General features: G+C 38.1%; 1 protein-coding gene across 6 annotated transcripts in view; it reads left to right on the top strand.

Annotated features, from left to right (window-relative positions):
- Nucleotides 1–12,910, top strand: part of MGAT5 (alpha-1,6-mannosylglycoprotein 6-beta-N-acetylglucosaminyltransferase) — a 140,269-nt gene that overhangs the window by 9,288 nt on the left and 118,071 nt on the right. Inside the window, exon 1 of one of the 6 annotated variants that reach the window (XM_067299356.1) lies at nucleotides 11,041–11,076. The exons of the other annotated variants lie outside the window; for them this stretch is intronic. The gene's annotated coding sequence lies outside the window, so the exon portion shown is untranslated. Of the gene's footprint in view, nucleotides 1–11,040; nucleotides 11,077–12,910 lie in introns of those variants that run through there. 6 annotated transcript variants of the gene reach the window in all.

Here is a 12,910-nt window from a genome sequence, read left to right on the forward strand (position 1 = left end):
TCATTTAGAAGACTGAATTCTTTATTACTTCTGAAAATACTTAAAATTTGCACTCTGTATAAAGTACTATTGATACCTATTTGTGTTTGTGTATCCCGATTATTAAAAAAAAAAAACATTCTCATTGTATAAAATGCCTGAAATACAACTCATACATGTTCAAAATCAATAGCATGGAATGTATTATGAAAACAGATTTGTTTTAGTGAAGGTATGTTTTTGCCCTTTCCCAAGCTACAGAACATTTTTAAAGATGCCACACACCTTATTCTTTAAATGACTAAAATAAGCTGCATCAGCAACCTTTTTAATAAAATATCTTTGTAGCTTGGTAGAAATTATTCTAGGAACCTTGCAGTGCTTAGAGTTTCCAACCTCCCTGTAGTATGGGGATCTAGCCTGTTGCTCAGAATAAAAGTGTGTGCCCTGTCCCCAAAAATGCAAGAGTAAAAACTTTGCTTGTTTTTTTACTGTATATAATAAGAACCAGTTCTGTCTTCCTTTCGTTTGACAAATGGAAGAACGAACCTCTCTAGTGGGTTTTTTGTTTGTTTTGTGTTTGTTTTTTTGAGGTAGCATATTCTTGCTTAGCTCATGTGGTTGAGTGCACTGCTGACAGTTGTCCAGTTATTATGGCGCTACTTCCATCTTTCCTTGTGTGTAAAAATAAATAAAATACATATATATAAAAGATAATATATATATATAAGATAATATATAATATATATAAATATATATATAAAAGATAATGTGTATATATATATTATCTTTGAAATCTCATTTAAGGCAGACCAGTGTTTGAGCTGTAAAACTGATTGATTGAAAAAATAATAATTGGGAGGACTGTTAGAAATTCTCTAGAACATTGGGTAACAGTTTCCAGGGGTTTGGTCATACCTTCCTTTCCTCCCTGGCTTTGGTGTGTCTCCCTCCTCCCCCATTTTGATTACATCTGTTGTAATTTGAAGCATGTTTTCTTTGTCACCACTACTTAATTACTGCTATTACTACTGCCTCCTCCAGTTCTACATCCTAAAAGACTGAAGTGGCTGTGTTGTTCTCCCGCTTCGTTTGGCCTTCAGGAGATACATGGGCAGCATATGCATCTGGTGCCAGGCTCAGCCTCGCTGCTTCCTCTACTGGAAGCAGCCTTCTGCTAGACTAAGTGCAAAGCCTTTAGTGAATAAAGTCTCTTATTCAGCAGATGTGTCCAAATACACCCTTTTTTCAGTAGTAGGTAAAAATGGTCATGCTTTTAGTCAAGCTGGATTTTAGTTATGTCTGAAAAGTGGTTTGGTTGTTCTTTGTGCTCAGAAAGAGGCAAAATCACTTTCTAAATCCAGGTTTCTGAATGGCTTTTGCCTTTTTTCCTTTCCTTTCTTCTCATCTTTAAGGATGAAGTTTTACCATAGGTACTGAAATCTTGTTTCTCATATATGCTACATCTGAGCTTTACCTCATGCACTTCTTCCCATACCCCAAAATGTACTTCTGAAGTGTTTACCCATGTTTGCATAATCTTTCTGTAATAAATAACTTAGAAAATGTTCTTATTTACTGAATTCATTGACTTCTAGAACTCAGACACAGCAAAACAGCTTACCCACATCCCTGGCAGACAAACCTGGATAAAAAAAATTTTTTCTGCAAAATTAAGTAGGTGTTGATGAACTCTGTGAATAGGGTTTGTGTAGCTATTCTGAATCTTTGTTGTAATCAGCTAATAATACGTATGAGATGAACTCGAACCTTTCTCTTGGATTGCTCACCAGCCAATTCTCAAAACAGCAAGTTTCAAGCAAGGATTCCAAGCCTTTAGAAGGCCAATTGATTTTGCATCTGCTTGCTTGTTACCACAACAACTCTTTGCTTGTCTTATTTCTGATGTGACTTTTTCAACTGACCTCAAGCAACTGTCTGTAATGATTAAGGCCATTTTTCTTGAAGGTCTGTCTCTCTGCCCGTGTGGCACAAGCTTTGAATGTGTGTTGAAGAGGTGAGCGACCAGTGAGTGTACGGCAGTTTCTGTGGTCCTGCAGGTTTTTTCCATGTACCAGAACTGACTTACAGATTTCTGCTATTGCAGTAACATGTTGGGCTTGATTATTCTAGATGTTTGTATAAGCACCTCTGCTGAGACTGTCCTTACACCAAAAATAGTCAATCAGGATAAACAGATGACAAATATTAACAAGAAAATGTCAGATTCTTGCTTCATATTGTCTCAGTGGCCTGTCATAACATAGGAAAGCTGAGCAGAGCAAGGCACCAAATCTAAAGCTGAGTTTAGATGACTTTTGAAATACTACCTTTTAAAATTTTTGTGTAAATCTACTAGCTATTGTCTTAATTAAGCTTCCCCTTTTGTCAGTTGGCTGTTTTTTGAATTACCTTTTGGAGCGATTCACTTTTCACTGCATGCAGATTTTAGGTGCCTAATGATATCTATGGCCATAAAGCGGTGTGTGTTTTTTTTGTTGTTGGTGGTGTTTTTTGTTTTTTTTTCCTTAACAGAACAAAACAAATCCTTCCAATGCTAAAGTATGTTACAGGATGACAGGGAGAAGACCATCTGATTCTTCTGTTTGTTTTGTTAAATTGCTGTTAAAGAGTCATTAACTGGGCAAGCAGTGCTGTCTTTCAGATAAAGCAGGCTGAGTAAGGAGAGCAGGAACAATTTGCTAGGAGAGAAGTAAGGGGTTAAATGAAACCTTACCTATGCGAAACGCAACTTACTTGGTTGACTGCTTTGAAGATCAGAATTTTTCTTGGGTTTGGAAAATTAATGAAAGCCATTAAAAGTCATATGTAAAATACTTTTTCCACTTATTTAATACCCTTGGATTTAAATAAATGTTTTAAGAGCGTAGCGATGGATTTCCAAAACACTCTTCAGACTTAACAAAACTCAAGTTGTGTCAGATCCAGACTGTAGGAGTCATCTTAACCAGTGTTATAACAGCAGCTTAACTTGGAGTAAATCATAGAAGCTACTGAGTGGCATGCAGCTGTAGGAAGGAATATGAAATACACCTGAAATATAAAGGGAAACGTTGAGTAAATGTATTCTTTCTTTTGTCAAGCGGTTAGTATGAACAGCTCTTCTCTTGAAGAGCAGACCTCATGAACTTAAGTGATTGACTATGGTTGGGTTTAGGTTTTTTTCCCCCTTTAATTAGAGATACTGTTATACTCTGCCTCCACATGGCTCAAATACTGTTTTCCTGCTTTCTGCAGTAGAACACAGGTATAGGCCAGCAGGCTAAGATATGATAGTGATAGAATAGTCTATGTTGGATCCTCGTGGTTGTAGCTTACAAAGTGAATGGACTACTCTAGATGCTACTAAATGTGATGAAATAATGCCTTAAACAGTTATCTGCAGGTTATCTGTCAAATCCTACCTGTTAAAAAGATAAATCCATGTAGCTGGGTGATAGGGTTTAAATGAAAAAAGACTTTTTGTACCCACCCATCTTTTAAAGATGCATTTGCCAACATACTTCCCCAGTGAGTAGAAAGGAAGTAGTATTTTCATAATATTAGAAAATCTGTCTCTGTCTCTTTCTTTCTCTTCATTAGGTATGACTAAGTGGTAAAGAAATCCATCCAGCTGCTGTAGTGTCAGTATAGTGGCTCATTTTTATCCCCTCTGCTAGTACTACAGTACTGTTTCAAGACCACTTAAATTCTGTTTTGAACTGTAGATGGTGATCCTTTTGGCAACTTCATGTGTGCCTTTAGAATAACTGCTGTGAAGGTTGTAATAATTTTCAAAAAGCTTGTCTGAAAGCAGAATGTTTGTGTGTGTATTCATAGGTGGGTATTTATGTCTTTAGAATTGTGGGTTTATTTCACAGCCTTTGCCTTTACCTACCTAATGTTAACTTGGTTCTAGGAAGGCACTTACTGACGTGTCCTGTTTGTTATAGTGTACTTCTACAGCAGGCTGGAAGAATGGACGCTGAGCCTGCTCTGGAGATCCAGAAGAAAATCAGCAAATAGAAGTAATTCCACTGGATTTGCATCTTTGATGCCAGGTTTCTTAGAGGTTTAGGTTTCTTCATCTAATTAAACATTAGGTAGAGCATACAGCTGCTAAATGCCCCCCTTGTTAGCAATGGAAGTCTCTTCTGAGGAATATCACTTTGAATATCACTGTATTTGTCCTGAAAAGTCTTTTTAACTTTTTCCAAGTTTAGTCCAAAATACAGTATTTTTCGCTTTGACTTTTCTAGAGACAGACAATATTGCCTATTGAATTTCCTTTCTGATTCTGCAAGCTCTTTAGTTTTTAGGACAGTGAAGAGGGTTTGCAGTAGGATATGTCCTATTGTAGATGTTGCCGTGAGTTTAGGATGCATCTACAATGGAAAACTGTTATCCAGATTATAGCCACAGCAGCCAATCTTCTGCTCTCCATGGTGCCATTGGTCAAAACTAGAGGTTTGTGGGGGGGTTTTGTTTTGTTTTGGTTTTTTTTTAGAAGCTTTTTTTCTTGATGTGAGGAAGAGAAAGGAAGCCTTGCTGCTTACACCAATACTGCTCTTAGTGCATCTGTGCTGTTGATACAATAGAGAACTGATTAGCTAAGCTAATGTGTTTGAATGGACCATGGATGTCTGACTCCTAATTGCCTTGTAGATCTTGTCCCTGTGATTCAGATTATATTTGACGTATGCATGGACACTTAGCTGTACAAGTGTTGTGTTCTCAAATTATGTTCATGCCTGTGTAGTGTGTGAAGAAGTTCCTAGCTGATGCGCTATTAGATTTTTCTACTAAAAGGGACCTGTTTTTCCTCCTCTCTCCTTCCATTTGTATAACTGATGAACAATATCTAGACTGCTTTCTGTTGCAGTGGCAAAAAGCTTTGCTAAAGTTTGTCTTAATGTGCCCTTACAGAGAATACTTAGTACTGAAGTGGATCCACTTTTCCTTGCTTTTGGAAAACCATTTCGTTTGATGAAAATACTTTAGTTTGTAAGTGTTTTCTAAGAACTGAGTTGTGTTCCCAAAGCTGGGGGGAGAAAAGCTCAATCTGCCTACTTGAGAACGTGCCAGAGAGCAGGCATGATGGAATTCCTGTTCCGGTGAAAATCAAAGGACAGGGTAACAAGTAGTTTCAGATTATATAATCCCTGTACAGTTCAGCCAAAAGCAAAATTACCTCACCAGCTTCTTCTCAATCAGTTTAAAATGATTTGAAAAGATGGAGAAGGACAGAATTATTTAAACTGAGTAAGTTCAGAAAACTACTGGGAGCAGGAGAAGAAAAGAACCTTCTGTCATTCAGACTGAAAAATATAAGCTTAAAACCACAGCAAGGCAAATATAATCTCATTTTATGGTTATATAAGACTATTTAAAGCAGGTCATCAGGGTTGAGAAAAAACGCGCCTTCATTTCCTAGGTGCTTTTTTTTTTTTTTAACATACCAAATAAGGTTTTTCCTCCTCCCATTCCCACACTAGAAGGAATGCTTTCCTCTAGGGACAAAGATAGGATGAGGCTAAATATATCACTTGTCCACTTTATTCTCCATCACGTTCCTTCAGTGGTAATCACTTGTTTTAGATTTGCTTTGAGAAATTCTGCCTGCTACATGGTTATGTACATAATGAATATATACAAACCCATAGTAATTTTAAATTCATTCTTTATTGTTCTTTGGTTTTAGTTTACAAAGTGCTATAAAAAGTAAAGGGATTTTGTAAGCTTTAGTCTGTGCATGTACAGAGAATCTCATCTTATTTCTTTATTTGTGTGAGGAGAAGAAAAAACAGCTTGGGCTTCTCTTGTTTTCTAGCTTGGAATATGTAGGAAGGCGAAAATTTTTTTCTTTCGAAGTATCACCTTTTCAGGGCAGGAGAGTGAGGTGGTGGTGGTGGTGTTTTTTGAAGGCCACAATCTTCATGTGTGGCTTTTTTGTATGTTTTTATGGCTTTGTACTTTCTTATTTTATACCCCTACCTCTTCAGGTGCCAGCTAGTAGCATCTAAAGAAGGCCAGGCTGAGGAACGAGGAGAGGAATCGTATGCCTCTGAAAGAGGAGGAGATCTGAGAGATAACAGCTGGAGAGATCTTAAGTAGAAAGAGAATGGCTTCTATAGCAGCCCTTAGAGCTGAGAGGTACAAAGATGCACCTAGATGTCAAAAAATGCAGACATCAGAAACTTACAGTTATTTCTGAAAGTCTCTTTTGTACTGTGTTTTGGGTAATTGGGGAAAGGACTGAAAGGTAAATTGTGTTCAGACTGTAGCTGTTTCTTGCATAGTTTTGACTCTGTCAAAATTAGCATTTTGCCAGCAGTGGGAGTTGTGCCCAAAAAATACAGCTTGCAACCTCTAATGATTGGGATAATTTACATTGACTTTTCCTTCAGCAGTTAAATCCTGTTAATCCAGGTTCTACTTCACCCTGCATTTAAATTCTTTATAGGAGTTGACAGTAAAATTTGTCCATTCATACTGAAGAATGCATGTTGGCAAACAAACAGGTAGCCATTATAATGCATATCAGACGAACATCTACTCAGGCTTTGTGCAGAGCCTTTGATCAAGTACTTGATAGTAAGGCATAATGTCAGTACACTGGACCAGAAGGAGACAACAGAATGATGGTAGAAAAGATTCTTGCAATCTTGGTGGAGGGAGCAGGATAATTACTGTCTGAACTATTCTAATTAAAATAGCTGGACTAGCTTTGTAGTTTAAATAGCAAATAACTACTTGTCTGACTTGTTTTGACTGAAATGTCTAGGGAACACTTACTCAGGTTAATTTCATGGGCAGATGCAAGGAGGCTATGACTTCTGGTTGGAAAGAAGATAGTAGCAACTTCTGCTGGCACAGATGGATCCAGAAGAGGTCACATCTTCCTGGCGTCAACCTATTATACTTGGAAATTTAGGCCATGCATACTGAATCACGTGTTCAATGTGATTTTTGAAACCACCTAACCGCTTTCCCCTTCACTCTCTTCACTATTTTGTCTTCATTGTGATAGCTTCTGACACTGAAAATGGCTGCTGGTAAGCATATGAGCATGCTTCCCCCCCCCCCCCCCCCCCCACACACACACACAAATTATTCTTCCTTGTGGTCAGGAAGGGATTAAGAAGTTCTATCTTCTTACACTTTGCTCTCACTATGTTATTGGGATGTGAGAACAAGAGATAGGAAACTCCAAAGGAGTTACAAGCACTAATAGCTGTTTAATGTTAGCTGTGTTGTAGATTATTGGGGAGTGACAGGAAGGGGAGAAGAATGGATGAAAGCACAGACTAACTGGAATTTAGGAAGGTCAGGTCCCTCTATAGTCAATACAGAGGATGAGGCTCTTTAAGCTGTTGCTTTGAATCACCCTGTAAAAGGGGAAGAGGGGCTATGGTAAACAGCTCTTCCCTACCAAAAGATACAGTTTCTCCTTTTCATTTGTGCCCGCTCTGATACGAACCTTACCCATGTGTTAGACTACCAGGATCACCAAACAAGCAGAAAGCTAATGTAAGAAAAAGGTTTCTATTGTTTTAACGATCTGAACCCAGCTCATTGAGGGATCTGTTGGTTTGGCACATCTAGTAGAAAGGAAGGAGTGAGAGTGAGGGGCTTGCAAGGGATGAAAAGTGGGGGGTGAGACGAGCCTGCTGCCCAGCTGTGAGCTGTTGGCTTGGCTCGGCTCGGCTCTGCCCTGGAACTGGACCCTCTTGCACAACAGGCCTCCAAGGGCCCCGGCTGCTTTTCATCATCTATGGAGGGAGGAAATGAGCCACAGCTTCCCCTTGCTGCTGTGGTGGCAACAGTGGCTGCTATTGACGTTTGTGAATGTTATCCTTTCCTTCCCCTTCTTTCACTCCATGTCAACTTGATTTCCCTTTGAAAGAAGGGTGGTCTTAGTAAACCTTTATACCTTGTTAGATATAAAGTCAGTAATTCTAAATGGTAAAGGATTTCTGTGGCAAAAAAGGTAACTTCTCAATTGTTTCAGTAAAGTCACTGCAATCTGCAATACTGATGCTCCTGAATTGTTCTGTAAACAAATACTTAAGTAAAGAATATCTAACATTTTAGTTGTGAGGCTATTCTTAAAAAGAATGCACTTAAGTTATTTGGCAATCTGCTGAATGAGACTGACACTGTTACAGGTGTGGCTGGGCAGAGTACAGTGCCAGGCCTATTGAAACTTCCTTTCATTTGTATCACATCTGGGTTCTTTGCATTTTGGCATGCAGTCAGAAACTGATTTAGTCCTTTACAGGAATTAAGCGTTGCACTCAGACATCGCAACTCAAAAGACTGTGTCCAGTGTATAGTGTGGAAATTAATCAAAAGGAAGGAAAATTAATGACCTGCTGTGGTGCCATCCATCAGGATATCACTCAGCAGGTGTGAAATTAACTTGCCTTGACTGTGGATTAAGTTTAACGGCATGACGTAAAACTACAGAAACTGTTTCTGTTATTACTAGGGAGCAAGCAATTTTTTTTCTTTTTTTTTTTTTTAATTCCAGCTTAATAAACTGCTTACGCCATACAGTGTATAGTCCTGTGGTCATTTAACAGCATGAGTCTGGATTATGTTCCCTAAGAAGATCAAGTATTACTGTATCAGTAAAAATTGTTAAAGGCAGGCCATAAAAACGAAGTTTTAATTTCTATAATTACTCTGTGCCAGATGGTGGATGTATACTTGTTTCCAGCATAAGTACATCAGCTCAAATATAAGCAGTTGAGATCTTTATTTACAATTCATCAGATTCTAACCTAGGTGGTTCCATGTTGTTATGGAACATTATGATGAGCTTAAAAGAAATATGTAGAAGAAACCCCTACTAGTGTTTTAGTTACCAAAAAAAGCTTTGTTTCAGATCTCAATTTTGAGGATAGCAACAAACTCATAACTACCTACTAACTTTATTTTGGAACAAATATTTTAGATTATATACTTAAACCATTTGGTAAATTGTAGTTAATTTACATGACAGAAAACACTCCACTTCCTAGAGAAGTGGATATCCAGTGTGGTTCCCTTACAGAAGGTCCCATCCAACAGAATATACCTTTGCTGATGAAGTGCCATTTTTAAATGTTGGTTGTGAAAGAAAAGTACTACAAAGATGCAAAATACATTACATATTATTCCCCATTTGAGATGAGGAGTGAGGAAGATGAAGGGAATATATTTCCCAATTTGAATTTAAAGATCCTGGTATTCTGCCAACTCTAACCTGCTCTGTGCCTTCCTTTTTTCATAAAGCATTTATCACCGTTGTGAAAGCTCCCTTTGATTTCTCAATTCTTAGTGGATTTTTTGCTGACTATGCTTTGGAACATATTCCTCTAAAAAGGAGATAACAGAGATGACTCTGAACATCTTAGAACTCTTGATGTGTTTGCCCTTGGCAGAAAATACATATGGGTTTTTGTGTCCCCCTTCTCCTCTTTCAGTCCTGTATCTGTAGTTCCAAGAGTCAAGAAAGCTGCATATTTGTGATTAGAAAGAAGACTCAGTTATGACTTGTACAGTATCTTTCTTTGAAGCAGGGTTGGTACAGATCCATTAATATATCTTCAGGGTAAAATGTCCACAGTGTGTTGGCACATACTTGATTAAAACGGCTTTATAAGTTGGCTTGTTTGACCTCTTATTGGAGAGCATTTGTACTTTATAAGAAAAATATCTTTTTGTTCAAATATTGTTGATCAGAAACCACATAGAGTAGCAAGAGTGCAAAGGTCTAATTAATGCTTCATAGTTATGGTAACAAAATTCTGTGGGTTCTGTGTCAAAAGGTAGTTTTGACATTAACAAGGTTTTGATTCGTGACAAATAAGATTAAAACTGCCAAAGAAATACTAGGGTTGTTTTAGTTTTATCCCACTCAATTGTTGTCACTGGCAGTGCTTTCTTCCAGGATAAACCCATATGTAGTAGCTCTAGGATAACAGGAAAGAAATACAGTTTTCTGGACTGCTGTTCTGGAACTTAAATGAAGAGGTCTGAAAAGTCCCTTTGGAGAGTATTTATTTGGGTTGACTTGACAATTAAATAATTTTAGAAAAGGTTTCTTCTTTCTTTGAAGAGAAGCATCAGTCTTCGTAACCATTTCAAAATGAGGAGCTAAGCAAGTCATGGACTCCTAGTGCTTAGTAACATTATTAGTATTAACAGTTTAGGTCAAGCTTTTAACAGTGAATAAAGGTTAGGTGATTACTAGAGCAGTTATATTGTAGCTGGAGCTTTGGGCTGCTTTAGAAAGTGAACATTTTGAAATGCAGGTCTGAAAAACTTGCTCTTAAGGCTTAGATTGTAACATAATGCTGTTGCAACCAAGTTTATATGGAAACCAACCCTGGAATAACATGCTCAATTGCCTGCCTGCACTTTGGGCAGATTACTGAGTTTATTTAATCTTACTCCTGCCTTTCTCTTGTTGATGGCTCTTATAGTTGCCTGAGCTTTTGCGATTAATTTGCTGCCAGCAGGAGGTGGCGAGAGGAGAGATCAGTTTAACTGTTTCTTTGGAACTTTTCCCTTTTAGTTTATTAGGACAAGAGGAAGGTAAAGCAGGAGTTGTCTTTATAGCTGCAGCAGCAAGAAAGTTGACTGGTTTAACTGTCTTGAGAAAACTTTCCATCAATCCATCTTGCTGGGAAGAAGTCATCTCATGTCTGTTTTCCTTGACAGGCTGCGTGAGTTGAGTCTGTTGCAGCTCTTCATTGTGCCTTGCCTTCAAGCTGAGATTAGCTCTATTTGCCATTTGCTTTATCCCTACTGCGAGGGAGCAGGGAGCCATTACCCTGTTATCTTGTTTCTTCTTTTGTGTGTTTGGGTGTGTTTTGGGGGGTTTTTTTTGTTTGTTTGTTTTTTAGTATACATACAAAGAGAACTTGGTGGATTTTCTGTGTTTCCTGTTGCAGAAGTATGCAAACTGGTCTGTCTGCCTGCTCAGAGTTAACTAAAGCAGTGTACTGTTATACCCCTGTGAACATGGGCTTCTGACAAGATTTCTGCATTTCTGTTGGTCCAGTTGGGCTGAGGACTGCTGCCAAACTTTGCGGACCTGCACTGCAAGTAAGCTGATCCAACGGAAGAAAAAACAGAATAAAACCAAACAAAAAGCCTGGTTATTCAATGTGACTTGTGCAGTAAATCTTGACCCAACCAGGGGAAGAGGGACTGCTCCTTTTGGTGGCACCCTGGGTTTACAGTGCATTCGTTAGTGTTGTCAGCATAAACTGGAACATTGTTTAGTTTCTGTTGGGCTCAGCATGTGAGCAAAGTGAGTTTGTGTCTGCTAGCAAAGATGGTAGCAATAGCCACTGGTTAAATCATTGTGTGTTGGGTTTTTGTGTGAGGAGTGAAGGTTTTGTTTGGCTTTTCTCATGGCGTTCTCTGTATTTTCTCAAACCGGAGTCAGTAAATGTCCCAAAGGAACTGCCAGTCTGTAGACCTCTGATACTGTAACTCAGTCAGGGATAGACAGAAACTGGTTATATAACAAGTAAGAAATGATGTTATTTAATGAAAGAGGTTAATGCTGAATGGCAAAAAGTTGGAGCATTGTTTAATTACTTAGCAGTCAAACCACTTATTTTGCCCTCTAGTTCATTATGGGTTAAGTAGGTTTATGCCATGGTTCCTATAGTTCATTACAGCTCATAAATGTCACTGTAAAATTACTCTATATAAAATAAGTGTTACCATGTCTTGCTGTCAGTGGTTATACAGTTGGTTTGGTTTTGGTGACAAGTTTGTAGATAAAATGTGAATTTTATAGTAGAAGATGTCATAGGATGTGGATAGTGTGCTGCTTCTCATTATGGAAAGAGACAGTCTATATATCTAAAAGCTGTAGTTGACACTTTTTTCTGGTCCTTGCCTGGCCTTGTCAGCAGTGTCAGTCAATGTACTGTACTGAGTTTAAAAGCAATAAATACGATGGTAAAAATTGTAATTAAGTCCATGCCACCACTTCTGGGAACACGGTACCATTGAGATGCCTTCATTCAATTTTTGTGTTCTTCTAGTAAATTACAGAGTCAGTCAAGGAGATCTGGAGCATAATAGCGTAAGATGAAGTGGCCACTTCTTTATAGTGCAGCTGACAACTTCCAGAAGTGAATTATTATAATCTGCTCAAATATTTTACTTGGAGGTAAGATACTGCAGTCTGCATCTTGGAAGACTATTGCCATTGTGAAAAATAATCTACGCTATAGTATAGAAAGTGGTTGCATCAATAATGAAAGGTCTCAATGCTTTACAGTAGCAGATTAGTAATAAAGAGATAATGTGTCAGTTGGTAAGTGACACTTGAAGATTTTGTACAGTGTGTATGTTGCTGGTAAATTCCAGTTAAGCTGAATAGGTGAAGTCTTTGAGGCTTAAGCTTCCCGCTGATTTATTTTAACAGATCTAGGGTCCAAATCTCTTTAAGTATACAGTAGTACAAGCTCTAGTCCTGACAGTTTTACAGATATCAATGATTTTGTTTATATGGCTTTGCATCAATGGATTTCAAAGATTTGGGGATATTACATCCTATTTATTTTATGTGTAGGAAAGAAGGTACAACTCATTCAAGCTATGCAGCAAGCCATTGGCAGAGTCAAAATACAGAATACATCTCTCGGGTTCCAGAGTGCAGTTTAGCTGCAAGATGACAGATGTAAAGAATTGAAATGGGAACAGCTTCTCTGTTTTTACTGGGATTGATGTGGTAGAGTATGTCAATCTGCTAGAAATTAGAGTAAGGCACAGAAACTGGTTAAGAAAGAAATTGTATTGTCAGATTGCAGTGTTAGAAGTACTGCTGCTTGATCGCAGATCATTTTATGGAAACCCTCAAGCAGTCTGGTAGATACCTCTTGTTTGTTTGTTTGACGGGGGTACCTTTAGAGATGTG

Source organism: Apteryx mantelli, chromosome 6 (assembly GCF_036417845.1).
Source record: "Apteryx mantelli isolate bAptMan1 chromosome 6, bAptMan1.hap1, whole genome shotgun sequence".
Classification (NCBI taxonomy): domain Eukaryota; kingdom Metazoa; phylum Chordata; class Aves; order Apterygiformes; family Apterygidae; genus Apteryx; species Apteryx mantelli.